Consider the following 27828-nt stretch of genomic DNA (forward strand, 5'->3'; position numbering starts at 1 on the left):
GAAGCTAGTATGTCAAATTTGGTGAAGATCGGTTCAGATATAGCTATAGCTTCCATATATATTATTCATCCGATTTGTTATATTTGTTACCCACAACCGTAATATGCACTCCGTAACAACGATATTCAGGAAAATATATCAAATACAGCTCAGAAATATCTTTGCCTAATTTTATCGAGATCGGTTCAGATTTGGATATAGCTCCCATATATATCTTTATCCGATTTCAATTTAATTGTGCACCAAATGGGCAATACAATTCCGAATTTAAAAGATACAAAGGCTTCGGCATATTTAGTCCTTTGAACTTTAAATTATAATTATAATCACAGCGTGTATGATTGTATTCTCCCATAAAAACTTTTAATTGTTATGTGGAGCTCTACTTAATTAGCAAAGTGGTGTAGGGTATCATAAAGTCGGCCCACCCTACTTTAAGACTTTCTTTACTGGTTTTTTTTTTAATTTTGCATTTGAATATTTTTATGGATTATGACAAAAGTTACCTATGCAGGTACATCTTAAGAGAATTTTTAAAGGATTTTATTTTATTTGAAAATTGCCAAATAAGTTTCAAATGGTAGAGCGTACTCAAAGTTCGGCCCGGCCCCAGCTTTTTCTCTTGTTTAAGTTAAAATCGCGAAGTAACATAAATCTAGGGGGCAAGAACCCCAATTCTTATTAATTTTTTGTAAGTTTTCCGATTAAGATTACTTGAGTTCTTTATGTTTTAGCTATATAGTGCTATTGGTACTAGTAAGAACTAGGCGAATTTGTATATTGTTGTATTTGGTTTAAGGCAATCTTCCGACAGATCATCCCGCTTTCTACACTTTTCCAAAAAAGGTACTTTTGATATTTATTGGTAAAATCCAATCCAATCGTAATCCATGCGTAAGGAACCATATTTCCTTTTGATGATCTTCATAGAATCACATTGTGAATTTATATGCATGTCCGCCCGTCCATGAACTTTTGTAAGCAAAAAACAGGTCGAATTTATTATTTGATTCAATTTTTGATCAAATTTTATATATATATATATATATATATATATATATATATATATATATATATATATATATATATATATATATATATATATATATATATATATATATATATATATATATATATATATATATATATATATATATATATATATATATATATATATATATATATAAATATTTTTGTAAATAAATAAAATATTATATTTTACAATAGTAGTAATTGGAAGCTAAATATTTAACGTTATTTCACTCACTCTAAAAAATATACTATTTTGTATATCACCTGCAAACATTTCGGTATACGAGCAACTAATATGGATGCCATATAACCAACCCCCACAATACGGTCAAACATGTAAATGCAACTGTTTTTAATGAGAAAGTAATTTAGATAAATCTGTTGATAATTATGGCGCCAGTCAGGTATAATTCTATGTGATATCTTACAGAAGTACGATAAATCGACATCACCATCCCCAATCGAAATCAGAACGCACATTGGACATTAATTTGCTTTGGCCGACCTTTGAAGTTGAATGAAGGTGAACTATGTACCGACGTATAAATGTACAAAATTGACTGCTTCTGTAGTTGAAGTTGAAATAATTATTTTGTATTAAGTGTAATTAGTTGGTTGTTGTAGTCGCTCTCATTGAACCATACAGCTGTGTATGTATGTTTGTGAAATTTATTTTGTATATATATTTACCGAACTTCTTTGTTATTGGCCGTTGCTTTTAAATTGGAAAGAGAAAGTGAAAAATTGTACATGTGTACTTACATATGGGTAGTAACGGCGCAATTAGTTTAATAAGTCTCATTTGCCGGGAGTTTTAATAATATCCCATTTCGATTCTACTGTTTTTGAATAATAGTTACCTCACCCCCTTTTAGTGTGGGTAATGGTAAGAATTTCGAAATGGCGCACCACTCACCAAAAACATGCCATGAAACTGATCTTTTCCCCGATTAAAGTAGTCATTTTGAAGTTGCCGACTAGATCGATCATCCAACTTCATACCACAAAGGAACTAACATGAACAATTTGAAATACCACTGTGTCTCATATTTTCCACAAAAAATACGTCATTTCATTTGACAGAAGATAAGCCACACAAGATACAAACAAATATAACAGCCGATCTCATGGTGCTCTTCAGCAAAAAGTTTATCACATTTTATAGTCATACTTCTTAATAAATTCACTAAAAAATGTTAACACCCAATCTTGATCACTATATATCGGTGGTAGTGGACCGATATTGTCTATTTTCGCACCTGATCTAGCATTGATGAAAATATTAGGATTTGAATAATTGGAGCAAAATCGGATTATCGTTTCTCTTTATGTGCAGTCAAATATTTTTTGAACATTTTGACTCCAGAAGGAGTTGAACGATATTGCACATCTCCGAACTCGATATAAGTTTGATAATAATATTGCGATGTATCAAGTTTGGACCAAATCGCATACTCCCTTTCAAAGTTATTGTGCGCACCAGCCAGACAGACAGTTTCGAAATGTCCTGAAACGAATTTGGTCCAAAGAGACCCAGGTATGTCATGTTTTGGCCGTATCAAAATATATATATATCTCTCTAGCCAGAAATTTGATAATTAAAACTTACCCAGAAAATAAATCTGTTTTGTGGAATGTTTGAAAGAATATGAACATCAAAGCCCCGTATTTTTATCAAAGTAAGAAAAAATTCACTACTTCTTAGGTTTTAGATCAATTCTAAAAGCTGACCCATTGACAATCTCTTCCTCCCAATTCTTCTATCTTGCAGATTGCACTAAATTTTATCCAATAGTACAATAAAAGAAAATTATAAAATTCTCTTCAATTTGACTAAAATGCATTATAGGAACTTCGTATACATCATTCCGTCAACTAAATGTGAAATAAATGCTGATATTTTTATTTGTTGGCATGTAAAACAAAACCGAAACACAGAAACCGCGACGTTATACTATAAGGCAAACATAAAAAACTGAACTCCAAGAATTATTATTAATTGCTTTGTCTCGAGAATTCTGTGTTCAAATAACGAGGGACAACAAAGTTTTGATTTCAATACCCAAAATAAGTCCCACTGCCATACATTAGCATTACAACACAAGAATGCGCCTGTCAATGGTGGAGTCTCCAGAAATGTAAAACTTATTTTAGTGTTGGTGAGGCAAGAGAATGGAAACGAAGATCCTAAAAACTTACAAACACTTTGTACTTTATCGAATTACAACAACTACAATATTATAAACAATAACTGCATTACAGTCTGTTCTTACTTTCGATTACTTTATGTATATATGTATGTATGCATTTGTGAATATCCCTTAAAGTCATTTAGACGTGTTTCCTTAAGACTGCGGTGTGACAATAGTTATTAATCAGTTCTCAATTGAGAATTAAGTAAGACAAGACATTTTTAAATTCAAAATACAATGTTCTAGAGGAACAACAGAGGGTGTGTGTGTTCAGAAATATTTAAATTTTATATGCCTGCATTGTTTTAGAGTATTCAAGTAAAAATATATTTACTTTTAATTTGGGTAGGTGTCTGTATTTTTATACCCTCTACTATAGTATGAAGTTTGTCATTGGAGTAAGTTTGTCATATATTCTTGTTCAGCATAAAATTCTATGTCGATTTAGCAATTTCCGTCTATCCGTCTGTGGAAATCACTCCAGCATCCGAACGAAATGAAGTACGTTGATAAAATTTTACTCAAATGTGTATTGTGACTTTTAGTGTTGAAAATGGACCATGTAGCTCCACGTCTTCGCATAGCCCCCATATAAAGGTACCTCCCGATATTCGGTATTTTGATGATTTTAGCGACATTATTAATCGGAATTGTTTCAAATTTAGTATTTGAAGTTTGTAATGGATACTACATCCTAAGACAGAAAATGAGCCATGTATGTATGTCCACGTCTTCATATAGCCCCCATATAAAGGTACCTCCCGATATTCGGTATTTTGACAATTTTAGCGACATTATTTACCGGAACCATTTCAAATTTAGTATTTGAAGTTCGTAATGAATACTACAGCCTATGACAGAAAATTGTCTGTGCAGCTCCACGTCTTCGTATAGCCTCATATAACGGAACCCCATATTCGGTATTTTGATGATTTTAGCGACATTATTTACCGGAATAATTTCAAATTTTGTATTTGAAGTTCCTAATGGATACTACAACCTATGCCAGAAAATTGTATGTGCAGTTCCACGTTTAAAACCCCCATGGTGCCTCCTTTTATTCAGCATTTTAGCTACATTATAAACAGATTTTTTTCAAGTTTCACATGTAATAACATGTGACAAAAGTTACCTATGCAGATCCACGTCGTCGTATAGACATTCGGTATTTTTAAGATTTTAACAGAATTTTTAACGGATTTTATTTTTTTGAAAATTGCCAATTTTGTACCAAATGGGTATACAAAGTTCGGCCCGGCTGAACCTAAACCTGTACGAATGTATGTGTGTTTGTAGGCAAATTTTTGCAAAATTTTCTGAAATTCCTTAAGCCCAGTAGCTTTATTTTGACATTACGCACATCAAACTGCCAAACCCAACCCGGTGTATCTATTTAATTTTAAAACACTCACCAACACATCTCTTTTTAATTAATTTCAAAAATGAAAATGTACAATTCATATATGTTAATTTATTTATATTTAAATATTTTAGCAGTATTGTATTCAGTGTGTGCTGCATATGCCACGTCGAACTTCGTTAATTGTGAGATATTTGATACGAATCCATGGTTCATTGCGTTTAGAAAATTCCGTGATGTTTCAAATTCCAATTTGAAATGAATATGACGCACAGGCAACATATGGCGTCATATCGCCTTCCGAATTCTTCCAATTGATTAATTGCCATACACGAAGTGACAACAACTGGAAGAAAATTAAAAAAAACATATTATTTCATGTAATGAAGGTAATGCGCAATATTTAAACAGTTTTTGAGATTGTGTATTTAGTCAAAACTAGAAAGCATAGAATATTTTTATGAAATTTCGGATATTCGAACACTTAACCTATTTTTCAATGAATTCGACTTCTGCAAAGTTAGAAACACCCTATCTTAATATAAACGAAGAATAGTTGTAAGAGAAAAATTTAGATATGCATGGGATCTCCATTAAAAGGGTGAGGGTCCATCGTCCACAAGTTTAGTTTTTTTCTCATCCATACCACATATGACACACGTCATTTACCGGTTTTGTGAAAAATTCGTTTGCATATAGCATTTTTTTGGAAATGAGTGAAAATAGTGTTATATGCGACTTGTATTACTAAACATAATATATGAACTAGTTAGAGAGGGTTAGAGAATAACTTACTTACAGTGCTAGTTTTTCTAAATCAACAACTTACCGTATATCGAAACACGTTCATAGTGACGGTGGCCAAAAATAGGAGTTGGCAAAAGTGAATGAATTCCCGATATACGGTATTTTATCGATTTAAATCTCATCTTCTAATGTATTTTGTTTCATATTCGGTATTTAGATTTCCTAGTGGATTCTACCACCTTTGGCAAAACATTGTCTATATATCTACGTTTTCCTGTAGTCCCCATATAACGGTACCTCAAGGTATCCAGTATTTTTATGATTTATGCCATATTTTCACCGAAAGTGTTGTTTGGATTACTGTCTTTAAATTCGTCCACATGTGACGACGAAACACTGTCTATATAGGTCCACGTTTTTCTGCATCCCCCATTAAGGGTACTTCCCGATATCGCGAATTTTTATGATAATTGTCACATTTTCAATGTAATTATTACAAAACCCTGTAACAGAAAGTGATCTATGTGGGTTCAAGCTTTGCTATGTCCTTTTATATCATTGCCGCCCCTTATAGTATTTTAAGATTTCAAGTTTTTAACATGTTCTCCAACAGAGTTATAAGGCATTGACAGTTTAAATAAGTATAGCTTGTTTGAGTACTGCAGGCTCTTGGGATAGGTATTAAAAGTTCTGCACGGCTGAACTTAACGTGTTGTTAATTCTTCATATTTTCGACAATAAACAAACAAAATGTTGTTATAACTTCCGTCAAAGTCGATGATACTATTTACCCAATTTATCGGTGTATAGTTCTGGAGGAACTTTCCATGTAGACAATAAACGTGAGTGACCTCTTAATGTAGAGTTATAATAATAATAATAATAATAATAATAATAATAATAATAATAATAATAATAATAATAATAATAATAATAATAATAATAATAATAATAATAATAATAATAATAATAATAATAATAATAATAATAATAATAATAATAATAATAATAATAATAATAATAATAATAATAATAATAATAATTTTCTTAATACTTTGTAGTAATTTCAATCATAGGACAATATTTTTTCAGATTTGGATATTATTTTATTAGGAAACAAAGACCACCACGCCTTTGCAATGCTATTAGGCTAATATTAAAAAAAAAACTACACAATAATTTAATTGAGGCTACGATTCTCACGGGAAGAACGTCGGTTCAGTTGTGGTGCTACATCGAATCCCTCTAATAGGAACAGAAACCCAGTTCAACTTTAAACAAGTAAAAAAGCCCTTCACCGTTTGGTAAAAATTTAAAAATTTTCAAAACAAAAAAAAAAAAAAAACGTTAAAAATTTTGTTAAAATCTTAAAAATACCGAATGTAGTCGTATATTATGGTCTATACGACGACGTAGACCTGCATAGGCAACTTTTGTCACAAGCTATTACAATATTCAAATGCGAAACTTGATAAAAATCTAAAATCATCATGGGGGTTATAAAACGTGGACCTGCACAAACAATTTTCGATCATAGGCTGTAGTATCCATTACGAACTTCTAATACAAAATTTTAAAAAAAATTCCGGTAAATAATGTCGATAAAATCATCAAAATACCGAATATCGGGGGTTCCGCTATATGGGGGCTATACGAAAATGTGGACCTGCACAGACAATTTTCTGTCATAGGCTGTAGTATTAATTATGAAATTCAAATACTAAAATCATCAAAATACCGCATTTTGGGAGGTACCGTTATATGGGGGCTATACGAAGACGTGGACCTACATGGCCCATTTTCAATACCAAAAGTCCTGCAGACATAATACACATTTGAATAAAATTTTATCAACGTACTTCATTTCGTTCCAAAGCTAGAGTGATTTCCTCAGACGGACAGTCGGACGGACATTGCTAAATCGACATAGAATTTTATGCTGATCAAGAATATATATATATATATTTGTGGGGTCTAAAATGTATATTTCGAGGTGTTACAAACGGAGCGACAAACTTAATATACACTCCATACTATGCTGGAGGGTATAAAAATGCAGTTTCCTCTACCCTTGGTATTTGCTGTGATAAATAGTAAATCGCAAGGACATTTTTCTTTAAAAACCACAAATTATTCGTATATAAAATTTTGAATGCATATAAAATCAAAAAGTGTAGCGAAGCGCCCCGCGTTCCGCTAGTTATCTATACAGGTCCAATACGTTCGTATGATACCCATATGACTGCACCTAACGAAATTCGGATTTTTTTATGATTTATATCACGGAATTGTTTTAAATGTGATATTTGTAATTTGCAATTAGTAACACTTCCTACTACCACATAGCATCACCTCCCTATGTTCTCAAACTCGAAATAGGCATCGCCTTCGCAGGCAGCTAATTGGTTTCAGAAGTGCACGTTTTCATATCGCCTCCATTAAACTGTGCCGCCAGATATTCGGAATTTTAATAATTTAAGCTGTAACTTTCAACTACATTTTTTGAAATTTTGCAGTTCGGCCGAAATTAATTGCGTTTCAATGCATCTATATATATGTGGATATACAGAGACTGTGTAAGGAATTTCCTGTCATAGAAGGTACTAGAAACTGCAGTTTATAAAATTTTAAAAGAATAAATAAAACAATTCCATTGAATAATGTAACTAAAATCGGGAAGTACCGTTGTGTGGGTCTATGCGAAAACGTGGACCTCTGTGGTCCATTTTCAATACTTATAATTCATTTGAGTAAAATTTTATTAATCTACTTCATAGCGTTCGGAAGAATTATGTTATATATTTTGTGTGTATGTATACGTACGATTTTTATTTTTATTTATTAGCCACAAAAACATATACCATTAAATACATATATTCTATAACAACTCTAACCAAAACAGAATATAAAAAAAGTTAGTTAAACACAAAATCCTATCTACTTGAATTTCTTTCGAATTCTATTCATCCCTGTGTCCTTTCCACACGCTGTCTTTTTTTGTGCACACTTTGTTCTCGTCATGTCCATCGAGTGATTTTGATGAATAGCTGTCATTAATCTATGACGTACACAGCTCGAATAGTACGAGTTTACAAACAACAAAAAGGATACCAACCAACCATCACTACCATGGATAGCATCACCATCATCCTAGCAATCATCTCCAGGGTACCACCACCACAGCTATTTCTGAAGGCTATGTCTGTCTCTGAATGTTTCAAAGTATTCCTGTAATCTCACAGATGAAACTCTTATTATGGCCAAAGTTAAGCTACGCAACTAAATTTTGCCGGCATGACCAGAGCGGATCATGGCATGAATGTGAATCTTTTGCCATTGCTATTGTTGTTATTGTTGCTGTTCACTTAGAAATTCAAAACGAAAATTCGTAGCAATCATATCAAGGGATTACACAATGGCATAACCGACAAAAAGGACCTCAGGGTGGTTTCGATTAAGCATTAAAAGTGATGCCTGTGCCACTGCTGCTATTGTCCAACTTCGGTGTAACTCGTAAGAGGAGCTGGCGGGAAGTAGGATGGGCAGTAAGCTAGCTTTTTGGTATGATAACATATTTTGTTTTCAGACGATTCCATCATGCTCATTTTCTTCTGTTGGGTATCCTTGAAAAATATATGATGATTGTGTGTAATTAAAATTACTATGTGTGAAAATAGAATGAATTGAAACAAGTTGTGGCCCGAATTGAAACATTAACATCTGTACTAGACTTCTTTGTTTGCAATGGTAGGTTTTTCATTTCGTAAATTGAATTTTATTCGAATTTTATTAAATAAGTAATTTGAATTGAAGGTTTCTCAGGGGCGTATAGTTTAATTTTCCAATGTATTTGTTAAAAAGGTATAGCATGTAGGATATGCTATTTTACTTTCAATGAGAGATCAAGAGAAGTTCTGTAAATTATTTAATCTTTGTAACAATTGTTAGCACTGTGGTTCAAATTGGCGCTCAATACTTGGGGTGGAATGCGCTATTTGGATGATAGCGTAAATTGAAATGTTCTCTACTAGAGTAAGCTACTTCGTCGGCCAAAATTCAACTTTCCAATTTTAGTTTCGATTCAAGTGTGTTAAACCTTTTTAGTATTCAAAGTGCTAAATTTTTTCAGTTTGAACAAATTTTTTTAATCAAAACCTCATGCTTCGTACTAGATTTTCAAACATTCAAGGTGTTAATTATTATTCACTTATTATACCCTACAACACTATGTGTTGGGGGTATTATAAGTTTGATTGGGCCAAAAATTATGTAACACCTCGAAATATTGACTTCCCACATAGGAACCTATATATGGATCTTCCTATCTCGCCGAGTTGAGTCGATCTAGCTATGTATGTCCGTCCGTCCGTCTGTCCGTCTGTCCATGTTAATTTGTAATCACTCTACAGGTCGCAATTATGGCCCGATCTTCACGAAATTTAGAATGAAGGTGGGTCTAGGGTCAGAATAGAACCCTATTTCTTTTGGAGATGATCACATAATATTTAGGGGTCGAAATGGACCAAATACTGAAAAATGTCGGATTTTGCAGTAGCTATACAGGTCGCAATTATAGACCAATCGACGCGGAACTTCGCATGTAGCTAGAGTTTAGGGCGGGGAAGAAGCCTACCAATTTGGGTGGTCATCGGATAATATTTAGCGGGTAAAATAGACCATATCTTTTGTGTTGAAAAAATTCAAAATTTTTCATTAAACCGCGAATATTTTAAATCCCGGCAAAATCACAAAGCCATGACAAGGTTACTTCTGATCTTTACATTGATGTTAACATCCAACAAAACGGATATATAGCAAAATATGTGCGATATATATGTCTATCAAAGAAGATATGCTTGAAAGATCTCTTATATGTCGAGAACGGCTGAACTGATTTCGACAGTTCTCATTAATTCAGAATGGCCTCTTGGCAGGAAGAAAACAACGTCTAAAAAATCGCATAAAAATATCTCTCTAAAGATGAAAATATTGATTTTGTAAAATTTTCTCATATTTTTTTCAATTTTGTCACATTTTTAGCATATTTTCATTTTGAATTAAACATTTGGTAATATTTCTACAGCTAACAAAACTAAGTAGTTTGGATATCAGGATATCATATATAGATCGCATTTATGGCCCTATCCTTACGAAATTTTGCATGGGGATAAGATGAGGGTCAGAATAGAAGCCTACTCTTTTTGGAGATGATCGCAATATATTTAGGGGTTGAAATGGACAAAAAAACTGCAAAAGTGTCAGCAGATCGTAATTATCGCCCAATCCTCACGCACATTTGAATGTGGGTTACCGGACATTGCAAAAGCCAAGCAGTTTTGGATGGCCATCCAAAAATATTCAATGTGTGAAATAGTCTGCCAACTTTTGTAGACAAAATACGAAAATGTCCATTCCAGTGACTTTTTGGAGAATTCCCAAATACAGGAAAGACGCACTTCTGACTATTTCATTAACGCTGATTTCGTTGAAGAATATAGTCAAATGTCTGTATCTCATATAGATGCGTTTCAGTCAAAAACCAATAATAAATGTTAATCTTGTGCCACTTCTAAGAGATTATAGGTATTTGGGAAATATTGGTTCCAGATCTAGGAAGACCATTTAAGTGCAACATCTACCAATAAATTCGAAATGAGCAAATTCGTTTAAGTTGCTATTATTCGAAAATTAGAGAACGAAACCTGATGGTTTTCTTTTATTATTTGTCACAATATCTTGTGGAATTCTTTCGAGTATCTCGCCTATATAAACTGTATCGTTTATTATAGTGTTGTAGGGTATTCAACGGTCGGCCCCAATCGACTGTAGCCTTTGCTTGCTTGTTTTTTTAATAATAGTAGGAAAATGTTTACATTTACCATTGCAAATGGACCCACATCCAATTTTTCTGCCCAAAACAATTTCAGCGTCTTCATATGTAAACCCTAGAAACCAACAGTGATCTTAATATCAAATATAAGAATTTCAGCTCTATCCATCCAATACCAAATTTAGCAACAAACAATCGATCAATCCATACTGAATCTAAATTAGTACCATTTTGTACCCTATAGAACGCATTTGCCGCATTTTGCATGATTTCTGGTGGCCAACCGAAGGTGCACATTTCAGCTGACCTCTTGGGCAAGTAAACACGATTATTTTGTTTGTTTACAAACTGCTGGATACCTTATGTTTTCTCATCGGAGAAAACCAAATTCGGTAGTTCACCACTTTCTGCCAAGCGAAGCAACTCTTTAGCTCTTTTGAGTATATTTTCTTTCTGTTGCGGTGTAATTTCTTGACCTTTTTGGAATTTCAATGGCTTTACCCTGAGCTCATTTTTCAATATTTGCCGAATGGAATATTGCTACCACTTCCTTGACAAATCCACCTTCAATAAATATTTCAAATTGATATTCGTTTAAATAAATTTATTGTAACCGATTTCTACCTAAAAATATGAGCTACACCTTGATCTGATATACTTTCTTTTATAAAATATAGTACCATTCAGTACTTTTCGTACAATTATATTACATATTATCGAAACCAACTTTATATGTTTAGGCTACACTTGAATAGCGACCCTAATACCAAATTTTATATTTCAAGAACAATCTGTTCACCCAATACTAAATTGTACCAAATATACTACTACTACACACACTTAGTACACATTTTCAAAACCAACTCTGAAATTTCAACTTCATCCGTTCACCCAAAATCAAATTTATTACAATTTAGTGCAGTTCACCACTTAGTACACATTTAAAAATACAAAATACCAAATTGTACAATTTTGGAAAATTAGTACCATTTTAGAACTTTTTCCAAAAATTTCCAAATTTTCAAAAACCGTTTGGTACATAAATCCTGCACTCAATCATTCAAATTTCAAAATTTAATTTCTTTTCGTTTGTCCAATCAAAGTATTAAATTTTTAGTTCATTTTAGTACCCCTTTATTTCGAATTTCCAAAAACCAAATATTAATATTCTAGTATCGGGCGTTGATTCCCGATTGATATTGATAGATCGAAATTTATGTGTTATTTTAACACATTTCAGGGAAGGCATGTCTTCAATCGAATCAAACGTGGAATAGTTTTGAAACCCATTTTCATACTTTTTTTCTAATATATTAAAATAAATTACTTTTAAAGAAATAGGGCGGGCCTAAATTTGTTCTCTGATTTTCAGTTCAGAACAACATATCGTGCAGGCATTTGCACTGTCTTAAACTCTAACTGCATTGGTCGATTTGGTCCATAATTTGGACCTGTAGTGCGACTGTAAAATCAAGAAAACTTTCGTTTTTCGATCATTTCATTCTCTTAATATTTTGCAATACTTTTCTATTCTGGCACTTGCTCTGATCGGACCATAATTGCCAGCTGTAGTCACTACAAGTTAACATTAATAGAAAGACGGATTTTCATAGGTATGACGAGATATGTATGATGATCGGTGTACTACATGGGGGGTTTAGGATCAATATTTCAAGGGTTTATAAACATTTAAGCATCAATATATACCAGAGCCCAATATATTTCAAAAGTAAATATAACATAATTTATGAAAAATAACTTCGTATCGGTAATTTTTTTCCGACTGGCTTAAGATGTTTACATTCTATATTTATTATAATATTTAGAATTAAACTCTATATGAATTTAAAATTAATACAGATTTTTCATATAAAATACTATGTCATAGTTTCTATATTTTTCCTTATTCTTACGTCACTGCAACTCCAAAAATAACAACAGTTGTTGGATACAAATTGACAGCAGGCATTTATCAAATCAACAGTAGCAAATCATACGGAATGGCACTCTACAATGTTCACGCTTCAATAACTTACATTTTCTCATTAAAAGAGACTTTCTTATACGAAAATCCACCAAAAGTAACTACAATTCCCACCATCATCCAGATGCAAACAATAACTATACCCCTAGCATGGAGAGGGGGTGAAGCTAACAAACCCTGAATGCGCCCATCAGTAGCTGCCTTCTTAGAATTACAAAGTATGCACTAGATTCGAATAGAAAAATGACTAATGCCTCACACATGCCACAACGTGTCCCCCAATGTCAATATCCATCCACCTAAAGGTGAGGGTGGGTGATGATGGTGGAGTGCTGATGTCTACCCAAAAGAATGCAAATATTTGTAATGGAAAACAATGGAATTCAAATGTGGCTTGAGCAAACACACACACCGATTTTACTATCCCCCTAAGAGAATTTCAAAGATTGACACTCCCATTTAACACCAAGAAGAATATGGACAACAGAAAGAGCACGAAGCCAATTTTGGAAAATAATTTTAATAAAAAAACGCATAACAAAAATAAATATTTGACAAGGAATTCGTCAAATTCATGAAGTTTACTACACTTCTTCACTACACACTGGAAGCCGCAGAAGGGTGATTCATTCACAGTGGTTTGCGTGGCTGTTTTCGCGTCTTCAACAGTACAACCAATAAAAACAAATTAACCTTGATTACAATATTAGAATACGAGGTTTAAGTTTCGATATGTTATTGATCATATTCTTTAATGTTGCTGGAAAGTTCGGCGCTTGTTGATTTATATTAGTCTCATTTATACAATTTTTTTTCAACTGTCAGTGGAAGTGCAATAGTTTTTCAGCGCTGAAAGATTACAAGATTTTATTGAAGCTATTTACAGATTTTATAAGAGCGATTTGATCCATTAAATGTTGATTTCAAAGGTATATATTTTAAGAGCCATAGACCCACTAAATTTAAATTATTTGAAGCTATTTTTCAATTTATTTGAAGGTAGTTTTATAAATGTTTTTTTTTTTACATATTCTTAAAAGTCCATTTTTCTAACAATATATGCTCTGTTCCAGAACTACAAGAATGTGAAAAGTTTCACTACTAAAATTGCAAAACTTGTACATTTTTGCAGGTTCTGGAACAGAGAAATAATAAACGTATTCTATGGAAAGGGTGTTGAATAAATGAAAATTCCTCAACAAAGCATTAGGAAAAACATGGCATTATATTTCCGTTAAAAGTAAAACTATACGAAAACATTCGAATCAATTTTGAAGTACCCAAAGAGAAAAAAATTGCAGGTGCCAAAAAATGTTCATATCAAGGAGAGGGATAGACGGGGCCTCCGACCCCCTCCCCTACTTCTTTGTAAATACTGTAACCATTTTGAAATTGTATATATGGTGAGGCTAAAAGAAACATATTCTGAAAAATTAAAATCAAAAAGCATCGTTAAGAAGAGTATATTTCAAAAAGCAGACCTAGGTTGTACTGATTTTAATAAAGAGGGTCTATATGATCAGAACCAAGGATATGATATTTTTACCGGAGTCTGACTAAATTGCACTCTACTCCCAAGTTAAACAATTTTTTGCCTCGTAGACATTTTTATACCCCCCGCCATGCTATGGAGGTTATATTAGGTTTGTCATTCAGTTTATAACTCCTCGAAATTAGCACATTATACTGCAAAAAGTATATGATGAAGAATCCATCTATTCTATGTGGATTTTGCTATGCCCATCCTAGTTTTCGAACGAAGTGAAGTAGGTGGTTGTTGGGATTTTGGCAATAGTTATACACTGAATTGACTGTAAATCAGCGGTTGGATTTCCAGCGGAGAACTGTCCATATACGTCCAATTTGTAGTAGGTATTTGGATCGTTTAAAATACATTATTTTAGGGAATTTTCCCAAATTTAATATTTGGAATTCGTAATAGTTTCCGCTATCTGCGGTAGAATATTTGTCTATCCATTTTTCAATAGAATGGTTTCAAGATTGGTCTTTGGAGTTCCCAATAGGTACAACCTTCTAAGGCAGATAATTGCCTATACAGGATCTAGTCTTTTTGTAGCTCCCATATAACAGATCATCCTGAATCTTAGTATTTTCAGAATTTGAAGAAGGTGAAGGTCGCATTTATTATCTCATTGTGATTAAATTTTCCACAAATCAGTTGTTTGGCCCAAGGACGAACCCTCTTGTGAGAATCGATCCAAATTTAGATTTAGCTCCCATTTATATCTACGTCCGATTTAAATTTTATTGTGCAACATATGTTTAATATTCGTCCAGGATGTATTTTAACACATACCACCGACTTCAATGTAGGAGCAATTACCTTGAATTTGGTATGTTTCATCTATTTTGGTATATAAGTCTCTTTCACACATCACACGCTGCCCGAAAGTTGCTCTGTCGTATTTTGGCCCATTCCCGGCGAAACGCTTGCTTGAGGTGATCGACACTTCGGTATTTTTTAGTGCCAACCTTGCTTTCCAAAACACTCCAGACACAATAGTCCAACAGATTGGTATCAGGCGATTTTGGTGGCCATTGTGCGCTGGAAATGAAGGTGGAACCTCATTTTGCAACCATTCTTGGATAGCGCGTGCTGAGTGCGATGGTACTGGCCAAGGTCTGTGGCCAAAATGTTTGCGTGACAAGACTTTAATACACTCTCCAGAATATTTTTGGATAATATTCGGCATTTATTCTGATGCTACGGTCGATTATACGAGCGGAGAGCGATCATTGGCTGTTATGGCGGCCCACACCATCAACATGGCCGGCCCTTCAGTTCTGGTGGCTGACAGAAGGTGCACATTTTCAGTTGACCTCTTTGGTAAGTTTGTTTGTTTACAAACTGCTGGACAACGAATGTTTTCTCATCGGAGAAACCCAAAACACTTCACCACTTTCGTCCAAGCGAAACAACTCTTTAGCTCTTCTGAGTCTATTTTCTTTCCTTTGCGGTGTAAGTTCTTGCACTTTTCAGAATTTCAACGCATTTTTAATGTAATTCGCCTCGAAGCCATATCAAGCACTCTATAACAAGCTTACAAATTCTATAACAATGTTACAAAAACATCTGTCAAATTTGGTGCAAATCGATTGGGGGTTATAGAAGTACCTCTCGTATATTATTGATCTAAAGCTATGATACGCTTTCCAAAAAGGCTCACATTTGGTATTATATACTTCATATAAATTCTCAATATATCGGTTTATTTGTTATGTAGGATATCATATAGTCGACGTTGACCTACTTTTGATCGTTCCAGACTTTTTTTTAACTTAGTATACCATTGAAATAATGGCCGTGTAGCTTTCCAAATGGTGGAGGGTAAAAAATAACTGATGAAATGGTATGTACTCTTTTCTCCTGAAGATATTCCCCTATGTACAAAAATGAACTCAGTCTTTAAAACCAATGTCATTTGAAGCAAAATTTCTAATGAATTTTGAAAAATCGGCTTACTGAAATTGTCCTCGCCGTTATACACGGCACTTTAATATCACTTCAATAGTGACAAAAACACAAATATCTGATATGGTAAGGGCAGTACGAAGAGCAACCCCCAATGAAAATTTCCACATTTTTTTTTTTTGTCAAGTTGTTATGCGTTTTTGTTACACTCCTGCCATTAGAAATTCACTGAAACAGAAAAAACAAAAATGTCTGACATTGACAAATGCCATCCGTCATTGTGAACATAAGATTGATATAGATTGGAATGTGACATACACACAGAGAGACATCTATCCATCCAGTCATCTATTTAGACACCATAGGAATAAGTAAAGCAACCACCACACCAATACCAAGAGCCTTTATAGACAATACCACTGCCACCACCACCGCCAATCTCATCCTTGTAGTTGTGATCATCATCAGGCCATAATCATTGGGAGTCATACAGCACACTCACTCACACACGCACAGCCCATAATCTGTGTGTTTCGAACAATGGAGTATAACAATGAATACAAAATACGCATAATGGTGCGTACTGCGTGGCGTACACACTGACACAGACACAAGTTGACGAGCGACGACGTCTGTCCATCACATCAGTCACCCTTGTCCTGGTCGTTCCATTGCTGTCGTATGTTTTTTTTTTTTCTTTTTCAAACATTTCACGTTCCGTCATATGGCTGAGAACGTTCGAAGGACAGCATGTTTCAATGAAATCCTGCATAAACAATAGAAAGAAGATTAGTTCCCCCCCTCGCCCATAGAAATGTGTGCTAATCCACGATAAAATTATGTAGATTTTTATGTATTTATTAAATTGACCCTCCACAGATTTCTGGCCAATTTAGCCAATAATGCAATATCCAAGATATAGTAATAGAAATCTACGGCCAACCTCAAGGGTGTAACCAAACATTCTTTTTACAATGGGTAAGAGACTATAAATTACAAGAAGTCAGTAAATGTTGATTTAATTTTTTTAATTACTTTAAAAATAATTCGGTCCTGCCGAAGTATGTATGCCCACATCCATGTAAAAACTTAAATTGAATTGGAGGATAGTTTTACATTGTCGATATACGAATATCAGTAAAAACTAAATATTCCTGCTAGATACTTACCAAATTGTAGCTACGACCTTCAAAATGTCATTAACATGAGGATACCGTTATATGAGGATCATTGTTTTACATGAATCAAAATTGAACAGTTTTTAAAACTAAACAAAAAAACTTGTTATACCCTACAACAATATGTGCTGAGTGTATTATATAAGTTTAATTGGGGCAAAGTTTGTAACACCTCGACATATTGGTGCTGGACGCACGAAGTTATGTATCGATCTTTCTATCTCACCGAGCTGCGTGAATCTAGGCGTGGTAAAATAATTACATGGTTGGGCAGAATGATTAAATTTGAGAAACACAACCCTCTACCTAGAGACTTGTAACTTCTAATTTACCAATGACATATGCAACATTTTTGTTATCTTAAACTTTTTTCCCAATATAGAAAAGTATATATATTCATAATGACTATAAAATTCTAAGTCGGATTATTCTACACGGAGTAGTCTAAAAATTGGTATTTATTTGCCATAATGGATTCTAGCTCCGGCGGCGAAACATTACATACACGCAAGTCCAGGTTTTGGCACAGCCCCCATATAACGGTACCTCCCAATATTCGGTACTTTGATGGTTTTTGTCACATTTTTTCAGGGATTTGTCTGAAAATTGGTATTTTTAGGTCATAATGGGCCCTAGTTGCAGTGGCGAAACATTGTATGTATAGGTCCACGCTTTGGTGTAGCCCCATATAATGGTACCTCCCGATAATCGGTATTTTGATAATTTTTGCCGCATTTTCCCACGGATTTATCTAAAAATTGGTATTTGTTGGTCATAATTAGTTCTAGATCATTGCATGTATAGGTCCACGCTTTGGTATAGCCCCATACAATGGTACCTCCCGATATTCGGTATTTCTATGATTTTTGCCATATGTTCCCACGAATATGTCTAAAAATTGTTATTTGTGGGTCATAAGGGGTTCTTATATTTCCTTTATCCAAAGGTGGAGGGTATTAAAAGTTCGGCCCGGTCCAACTTAATGTTTTTTAATTGTTCATTCTAAAACGGAAACATTTTTTTTAATTATTCAAAAATGTGAATATAAAATCCTCCTTATATTCATATTTGTTTTTAAATTGGAAATTAATACACTTTTTGAAAATTAGAGAATGAACCTCGGAATATTCTAATTATGTATCCCAATAGCTTGAGGGAATCGTTTATTCTACAGCAAAAGTAGTGTTTTAAGGTATCAATTTGTAGGTCCCGCCCGACTGAAGCGTTTTCTTATTTGCTGTACTAGTATTTTTAGTAATTCTGAGAGTACAATCCATGCAGTTAGACTCTTTTCTCACAACTTTCTCAAACTTGTCTTACCTTACATTTATTATACCATCGGTATAAGTTCGTTTTTAATTGGTTAAAAAGATGACTTCCAGAATTTGCGCAATAAGTGGAAGGAAACTTCCCAAGACGAGGTTAAAGAGATATTTGACAGGTCAACAGAAGCAGCTATAGCTCTCATGATTTTAATTCCTACATATTGTCCTGAAATGGCAGCCTACTTAATGATAAATTTTGAGAGGGTATTTTTCTGTTCAAAAGTTATGCACTTTTTACCTAAAAAAAACTATTCCGAATGTTTCTGCGTCATAACAAATTAGGGTCACAATCTCCATGCTATTGTTGCCCATTCATATGAAAACGGCCGGATTCGATGAATTTCAGATTCCAAATTTTTCCATTAAACGGTTCCTCCAATGCCGATTACTATTTTAAGCCGATGTGATAAAGATCAGCTTCAAACATCTCCCATTACTCGGTTCCAACAATTCTGAATACTATTTTCATTTGCGGATTTGCGCGAAATATTGTGGTTTGGATTGATAATAGACAGCCTTTGGAATTACTCCAATTCCTATACTCATAAAATCAGTTCTAAGAGCTACCCTCGTATTTATGATTAAACTTTACGCCAAACTCAATTTGAGTATCTCCTTCTTCTATGCTTAAAAGTTCCCTTACATACATTCTTTATTAATGTGTCTTTCAGAAACCTTGCGCCAAATTATTTTAATCATGTAAGTCGTTAGTCATTCTATAAAAGTGTTGAAAATTCCCTGAATAATAATCAAGTGTTAATTATTTTATGGTTTTCAAAACTTAAACTTTTCACATTTGTTGTACGTTTGTCGTCTCGCCAAAGCCGCCCTCCAAGAACACATACCGCAAATTATCATTCAAGATAACCATCGATATCACCAAAGAGCTTTTCATCTAAAAATAAACGAGAAGCCGAAAAGCGTTTACACAGGAATACACAAAACGACGAACATTAGCTACTTACATTTCCTTTCCGGTATAATAATGAAATTTCCGGCTTCTGGGAGGACACACACATCCAATAAGTTTATATCAGTGCTGTCTTTGTTTCGGCGTTTGTATAATGGCGAGTGCCATCATCTTCATTCTCATTATTTTTTGGCTGGCAAGTATAACACCCACCTCTTTGATGTTACAACTTTTCTTCTTTGTATTTTGAATTCGAGGCGGTCTTCCAAAGTAGTGTTCTTCACTTTTAGTTGTAATGGCTGGTGCAAAAATAATGTGATGCCATCAGTTGACGATGGCATTCAGATTAAGCTTCTGGCAATGACTGAATGAACTCTAAGCGGTGATAAAAACATTAATCATCGAAGACAGTAAAAAATAGAAACACCAGCAGCAACAATGACGATAACTATTAGAGAATTTCGTGGTAGCAGCACTGAAGTTTATAGTGTGAACATTCCAAACAAAGGTTGAAGGTGTGTTCTCTCCCGGGTTGGTGAGTTGACCGATTCGTTTCAGAATATATCAAGCTGACAGTAGTCTAAAATGTAGATGGTTTATCTGGAAATTAATTAAAATTAAATTGTTAATTGCTAAAGCGGAGGAAAAGTTATTATATTAAATTTGAGATTAGTTTAAGTCAATATAATGTGTCCTTTAAAATAAATTTTGCCTGAAAATAAAAGTTTCTATGTCCGATTAAAAAATCAGAACTACTTTCTTATAGAAGTTATTAATTAAAAAGTAAGCAAAGGCTATAGTCGTGCGGAGCCGACCATGTGATACCCTACAACACTACAATGTGTTAGAAGGCCCTTTATATCCAAATATATTTTGAAAATTTTCGCTTTTGAAATTATGTCACGGAGTCCTGCCCAGATATTACCCTTAGCATTTTGACCAGGGATATTTGCCCAATATTTAGGCAGTCCATCGCGCTGTTAGTTGTTATAGCTAAATATGGTCATCCAAAACGCTAGACTTCTTTCCTGTCCTTAACTCTTTTCTCATGCAAAATTCTGTGTCGATTTGTTTCAATTGTGTGATCAGGAAAATTTTTCTGTTTTCGGTTCATTTGATCCCCGAAATATTTTGCGATCATCTCCAAATTCAAGAGACCCCTCTGTATCTCAAAATTTGGACTCATCTATATGATTTGCTCGTCTACAATATTTCGTCAACGAAATCAGCATAAAAAAGCCTTTTGTGTATTTCGGATATCACCTGTAAGTAATGTTGGTATTTTTTCACACAAAAGTAGTGAGCAATTCCATCCGCTGTCCTAACTCTAACTTCAAGCGAGATTCCGTGTCTTTTGGTTTATATTTGTGACTTTTATAACGGCTGCAAAATCGGGAATATTTTTAGGTGTTGGTCCATTTCAACCTCTTAATATATTGCGAACATCTTTGAAAACGATAGACCTTGCCATTCTGAACCTAACCCTACCTTTGTGAAAAATTTCGTGAGGATCGGACGATAACTGCAATCTGTATATAAAAACCCCAACCTGTGTTGTAAAGTGAACAAATATTACAAAATGTTTACTTTAATATTTCAAGTCAAATTGAAAAAATCGCATGCGATAAAAAATATGAAAAATAAAAAAATGTCACAAAATACAACAAAATCTATATTAACATCATTATTGGCATCTTTTTATGCGATTTTTTTGGATTTTAATCTTTATGCCAAGAGGGCATTCTGAATTGACAAAACATGTCAAAATCGGTGCAGCCATTCTTGAGATATAAGCATTCTAGTTAACACCCCATTCTTTTGTATATAAACATTATACATATTTCGCTATATATATCCGATATATTTACTGTCTATCAGAATTGACCTATTCGTCTATTTGTGATTTCGTCGGGATTAAAAATATTCGCGATTTAATGGAAAATGTTATTTTTATTTTACCCAAATGTTATGGTCTATTTCACCCACTAAATATTACCCGATGACCATCAAAATTGGAAGGCTTCTGCCCAGCTCTAAGATCTAGCCCCATGCTAACTTCCGCTTTGATTGGTCTATAATTGCGACCTGTAGAACAACTGCAAAATCAGGAATTTTTTCAGTTTTGTCCATTTCAACCCCTAAATATTATGCGATCAAGAAATAGGGTTCTATTCTGACTCTAGCCCTACCTCCATTCTAAATTTCGTGAAGATCGGACCATAATTGAGACCTGTAGAGTGATTACAAATTAACATGGACAGACGGACATACTGACGGACGGACATACATAGCTAGATCGACTCAGCTCGGCGAGATAGGAAGATCCATATATACTTTCCTATGTGGGAAACCAATATTTCGTGGTGTTACATAATTTTTGGTCCAATCAAATTTATAATACCCCCAACACATAGTGTTTTAGGGTATAAAAAGCCTGTAGATATTTTTTTTAATCACCAAGGTATTATTAGGTATATTAGATTTAGTTAATAAAGCCACAAGAGACGAATTGGAGTATTCGTTTTTTTTTTGCCTTCAGCAACCTTTGAGTGTAAAACATAACTAAAATCGCCTTCTTTTCGCCGCAAATATAAAATTGGCTCAAACATTGAACCAAATTGGATACCAGTTCAGATGGTTTTAAATCCATGACATTTCAATATTTTTGACAATTGACTTAATTTTCTTTTGTATAATATGGTATTAACGTAATTTCAAAATTATTGCCTTCAGTAAGAGTAGAACCAAAGCGACGAATGTCATAATTGGACTCCTTTGCACCTTTAGTGTGATGCTTATTAAAAATTTCGAATCCTTGTATATGAGTGATAAAAAGAATGGGGTTAAAATTTTAGATTTTCGCAACTGATATAATCTCAAAACATTCTACCCTCTTTCTATAACATACAGGGTGAGATAAAAAAACTGCAAGAAAGTCAAACGCCATAATTTTTACATTTTTTTAATAAAAAAATAGCATCACATTTTAGAACAATTATAAATTTGTTCGAATTGGTCACATTTGGCACGAATTATTGCATTCAAATGGCCAACCAGCCTTGCTTTCCAAAATAATGCAGACACAATAGTCCAACGGATGGATACCAATCCGATTTTGGTGGCCATTGTGCGCTGGAAATGGAGCGAGGAACCTCATTTTGTAACCATTCTTGGCCCAAGGTTTTAATACACCCTCCAGAATATCTTCGCGATAATATTCGGCATTTATTCTGATGCCACGGTCGATTAATACGAGCGGAGAGCGACCATCGATCAAGTTGGTTTCGACCAAGTTAATATACTATGGAGGGTATATTAACTTTGCCATTCCGTTTGTAACTCCTCGAAATACTCATTTTAGACCCAACAAAGCATATATATTCTTGATCAGCGTAAAATTCTAAGTCGATTTAGCGATGTCCGTCTTTCTCTCCGTCTGTCTATCTTTCGAATGAATTGAGATAGATGGCTGAAATTTTGCACACATGTTTATTTTTCCAGCAGGCAGGTTAAGTTCGAAAATGGGCCATGTAGGTCCACGTTTTCATATAGCCCCCATATAACGTACCTCCAGATATTCGGTATTTTGATGATTTTTGCGACATTATTCACCGGAATTGTTTCAAATTTGGTACTTGAAGTTCGAAATCGATACTACACTCTAAGACAGAAAATTGTCTATGTTGTCTACGTCTTCGTATAGCCCCCTTATAACAGTAACTCCCAATATTCGATATTTTGATGATTTTAGCGTCATTATTCACCAGCATTGTTTCAAATTACGTATTCAGAGTTCGTTATGGTCTGTGACAGAAAATTGTCTATGCAGGTCCAGGTCTTCGTATAGGCGCCATATATCATTACCTCCCTATATTCGGTATTTTGACGATTTTTGGTACAATACCCACCGAAATTGCTTGAGATGTGGTATTTGAAGTTCGTAGTGGATGCTACAGCCTGTGACAGAAAATTGTTTATGCATGTCCAGGTATTCGCACAGTTCCGATATAACGGTACCTCCCTATATACAATATTTTGATGATTTTAGCTACACTATTCACCGTTTATTTCAAGTTTCGAATTTGAATATGGTAATGGCTTATGACAAATGCCTATGTAGGCCCACGTCGTATAGACCCCAATATAACGGCTATATTTGGTATTTTTAAAAACTTAACAGGGGCTACGCTACCAGTATCACGGTAACGAGTGATGATACAAGACACAAAAGATTTATTCACATTTAAATGCTAGAGTGTTCTACCGATAGTCAGTTGTGATTTTCCAGCCAAATAAAATTTTTTTCTTTAAAATTCTCACCAAAATGCTTTTGTACGCTTGTAGACAGTATAATAAGCTGTCCCTAAAATAATTTTAACAGCTGTCGGACGAGTGGCTTAGAAATGATTAATTTAATCATTTGCAAGGGATGTACAAGAAAAAATAGAGGAATTTATCCCATTTTCACGAAATATTCAATGTTGAAGATCCGTTTAATTTATATCTGATTGACTTTGATCATTCGTGGGAAAGGTATAACAAAATTGTCCAATTTATCCCATCCAGTATTGGCGGAAATATTGAGATTTACGAAACTGTAATCTTTTCATGTACTATGAGAGTTATTACAATTATTTTTTAGCCCACCGGGGGAAATAGCGGAGGAAGATATATTCTGTTTGTCTGACGCAAATTTTACGATGAGCTTAATTGGAATCTACATTCCGCAATACAATTTATATGTACAAATTATAATATTCAAGAATTGGGCTAAATCGCATTTCAACTTGTGGGTAAGATGAAAAAACTTCAACCAACTTCAGATTGTCGCATTTCTAAGCCACTCGCCCGACAGCTGTCAAAATTATTCCAGTGACAGCTCATTATATTGTTTACAAGCGTTTAAAGCATTTTGGTGAATAAATCTTTTGTGTCTCGTACCATCGCTCGTCACCGTGATACTGGTGCCATAGCCCTAAGTCCAAGAAGTAAACAGTAACATCAGCAGAAACGGTTCGAAAAATAAAGAAGCGACTTGATCTAAACCCACGTCGCAGTGGCCGAAAAATGGCTCGTGAGCTGAAAATATCGCAATATTCCGTTCGTCGTCAAATATTGAAAAATGAGTTCGGAATGAAGCTATTGAAATTGCAAAAAGTGCAAGAACTTACACCGCAACAGAAAGAATATAGACTCAACAGAGCTAAAGAGTTGCTTCGCTTGGCCGAAAGTGGTAAACTGCCGAATTTGGTTTTCTCCGAATAGAAAACATTCATTGTCCAGCAGTTTGTAAATAAAAAAAATGATCGTGTTTACTTGCCAAGTAGGTCAGCTGAAAAGATGCACCTTCGGTTTGCCACCAGAACTCAAGCGCCGGCCAAGGTGATGGTGTGGGCCGTCATGACAGCAAAGGTCGCTCTCCGCTCGTATTTTTCGACCGTGGCATCAGAATAAATGCCGAATATTATCGCGAATATATTCGGGAGGGTGTTTTAAAACCTTGGGCACGCAAACGTTTTGGCCGCAGACTTTGGACATTCCAACAGGACTCAGCACGCGCCACCCAAGAATGGTTACAAAATGAGATTCCCCGCTTCATTTCCAGCGCACAATGGCCACCAAAATCTCCGAATACCAATCCGTTGGACTGTTGTGTCTGGAGTATTTTGGAAAGCAAGGTTGGCACTAAAAAATACCAAGCAAGCGCTTCCCCGGGAATGAGTCAAAATACCGCAGAACGACATTCGGGCAGCGTGTGACAGTTTCATTGAAATGTTCTTGCTAATAAAGGATGAGGTTATATCATTATATAGAATAGATAGAACATGACAATAGGTAAAATAATACATTTTCAAAAGAAATACAAAAATTCATTCGAAGAATACAAATATTAATTAAATTTTATTTTAGCATTCTGCAGGGTCACTTGTATGAAATAAAATATAATTTCATTACATACAACCAGTATCATTAATTTTGTGTAAAACAGACCATTACGATTATCCGAAAACAAAATGTCCAACTTTTAATTACATTATTAGGAATTATTTAATTTAACGCATATTAAACATGGAACACAAAAATCATTATCATTGATCATTAATCATTGGTCCAGAGGTTGCATTTCGGAACACCAAGACCTTGGAACAAATGGAGAATAAAAGTGTTGTAAAGACAACAGGAACTGTCAAAACAATGCCACGACATCATTCAACATAAGGCGCACCAATAACGCAAAATACCATTAAAAAGGGATTCCCAACCATAACAACGAACACCCATGCAGCAGCTATGCGCCTCTCTTTCCACCTTTGCAGATCATAACAAACAAATAATCATTTGTACAAATAGCCATTCAAAGAAAATGAAATTAATGAACTGAAAACTTATTTTTCGATATGCAACGTGAAATCAACAGAAGCAACAACAACAACAGCAACAAAGACAACAGCAATGCTATGAAAAAGCAGCAGGTCAATTGGCTGTCGGTATACAATGATTATTGTATGACCTAAGATGTACAGAGTATTTTTTTAAAACTTTATTACAGCTAAATGTTTGCTCTTTATGTTTGCATGATTGCTTTGGTAAAAAATATTCCTAGGTACCGTTATATGGGACCATACAAAAACGTGGACCTATACATACAATGTTTCGCCACCGGAGGTAGGACCCATTATGGCCAAAAATTACAATTTTTAGACAAATCCGTGAAAAAATGTGTCAAAAATCATCAAAATACCGAATATCGGGAGATATTCCCCCTGTATGGGGGCTATACCAAAACGTGGTATAGAATACAATTGTTCTCCACACAAGCTAGATCGCATTATACCAATTTTTAGACAAATCCATAGAAAAATGTATCAAAAAGCAACCAAATGCCGAATATCGAAAGGTACCGTTATATGGGGGCTATGCCAAAAACGTGGACAGATATATCTCATTTTCAATACCAACAATCCTACAAATTGTTTTGCTAAATTTTGACGCTATACGACAAATAATGTAGGCTGTATCGTGATTTCAACAGACAGACGGACATTGTTTAATCGACTTGGAATTTTATGCTGATTATGAATATATATACTTTATGGGGTCTACGATGAATATTTAGGGATGTTACAAACGGAATGACAAAGTTAATATACCCTTTTTTCCATGGTGGAGGGTAAACAAATTATTCTATTTCGTGATAGATTGACCATACATTTTGGTCGATGTGGTTACAAATATACATATGTATTATCTTAGGCTGTGGATATATACATATCTGTCGGAGAACCGACCAATACTTTTTAATGTGTTTTTAATAAATTGAAAAATGTTAATGGTATATAACAATAACTTCGTCAAAAAAGCCTGTAAAAAATTGCAGCTGAACATACAAATTGTAGGGCTCAACCAAAAAAATGTATATCCCATTTGTAAATCTGGAATTTTATCATTATTATACAATCAACATTAACTCTAACACCCAACAATATCAACAGATAAGGAATTACTAAACACTTAAATACATTCTGTTCAACATCATTAATAACAAAACGCAACAAGAATTTTCAAAATTAATGAATTACTTTTCAAAATCAACGGCAATGTCAGGACCAACGATGTGTAGATGTTGTGAAGTGTAACTTTCCACCGTAACCAAATGGAAGGCAAATAAAACACCCAGCGAGTTGATGGAATGTTCTCTACTCCGTTACGTATATCAATATTTGCTGCCAAACAGTCTGCCAGTAGTCGGTCATGAAGGAGATTTTTAGGCGGTCCGGACAGTGAGTCAAGCACATTCCAGACAACCTATTAAAGTGCATAATAAACTGTGTGCTAA

At 34.2% G+C, this 27828-nt stretch overlaps 1 long non-coding RNA gene across 2 annotated transcripts in view; it reads right to left on the bottom strand.

Annotated features, from left to right (window-relative positions):
* Positions 1-4675: 4675 nt before the first annotated feature.
* The window catches only part of LOC109612025 (uncharacterized), a 32811-nt gene continuing 9658 nt past the window's right edge, over positions 4676-27828 (bottom strand). The window contains exons 2-4 of one of the 2 annotated variants that reach the window (XR_009343043.1): positions 20047-20591; positions 19927-19976; positions 4676-4930 (exon numbers count right to left, since the gene is read on the bottom strand). This is a non-coding gene — a long non-coding RNA (uncharacterized LOC109612025). Of the gene's footprint in view, positions 4931-18903; positions 19977-20046; positions 20592-27828 lie in introns of those variants that run through there. The other variant, XR_002194263.2, reaches the window with a different exon arrangement.

This window comes from Musca domestica, unplaced genomic scaffold (genome assembly GCF_030504385.1).
Source record: "Musca domestica strain aabys unplaced genomic scaffold, Musca_domestica.polishedcontigs.V.1.1 4, whole genome shotgun sequence".
Classification (NCBI taxonomy): Eukaryota; Metazoa; Arthropoda; class Insecta; order Diptera; family Muscidae; genus Musca; species Musca domestica.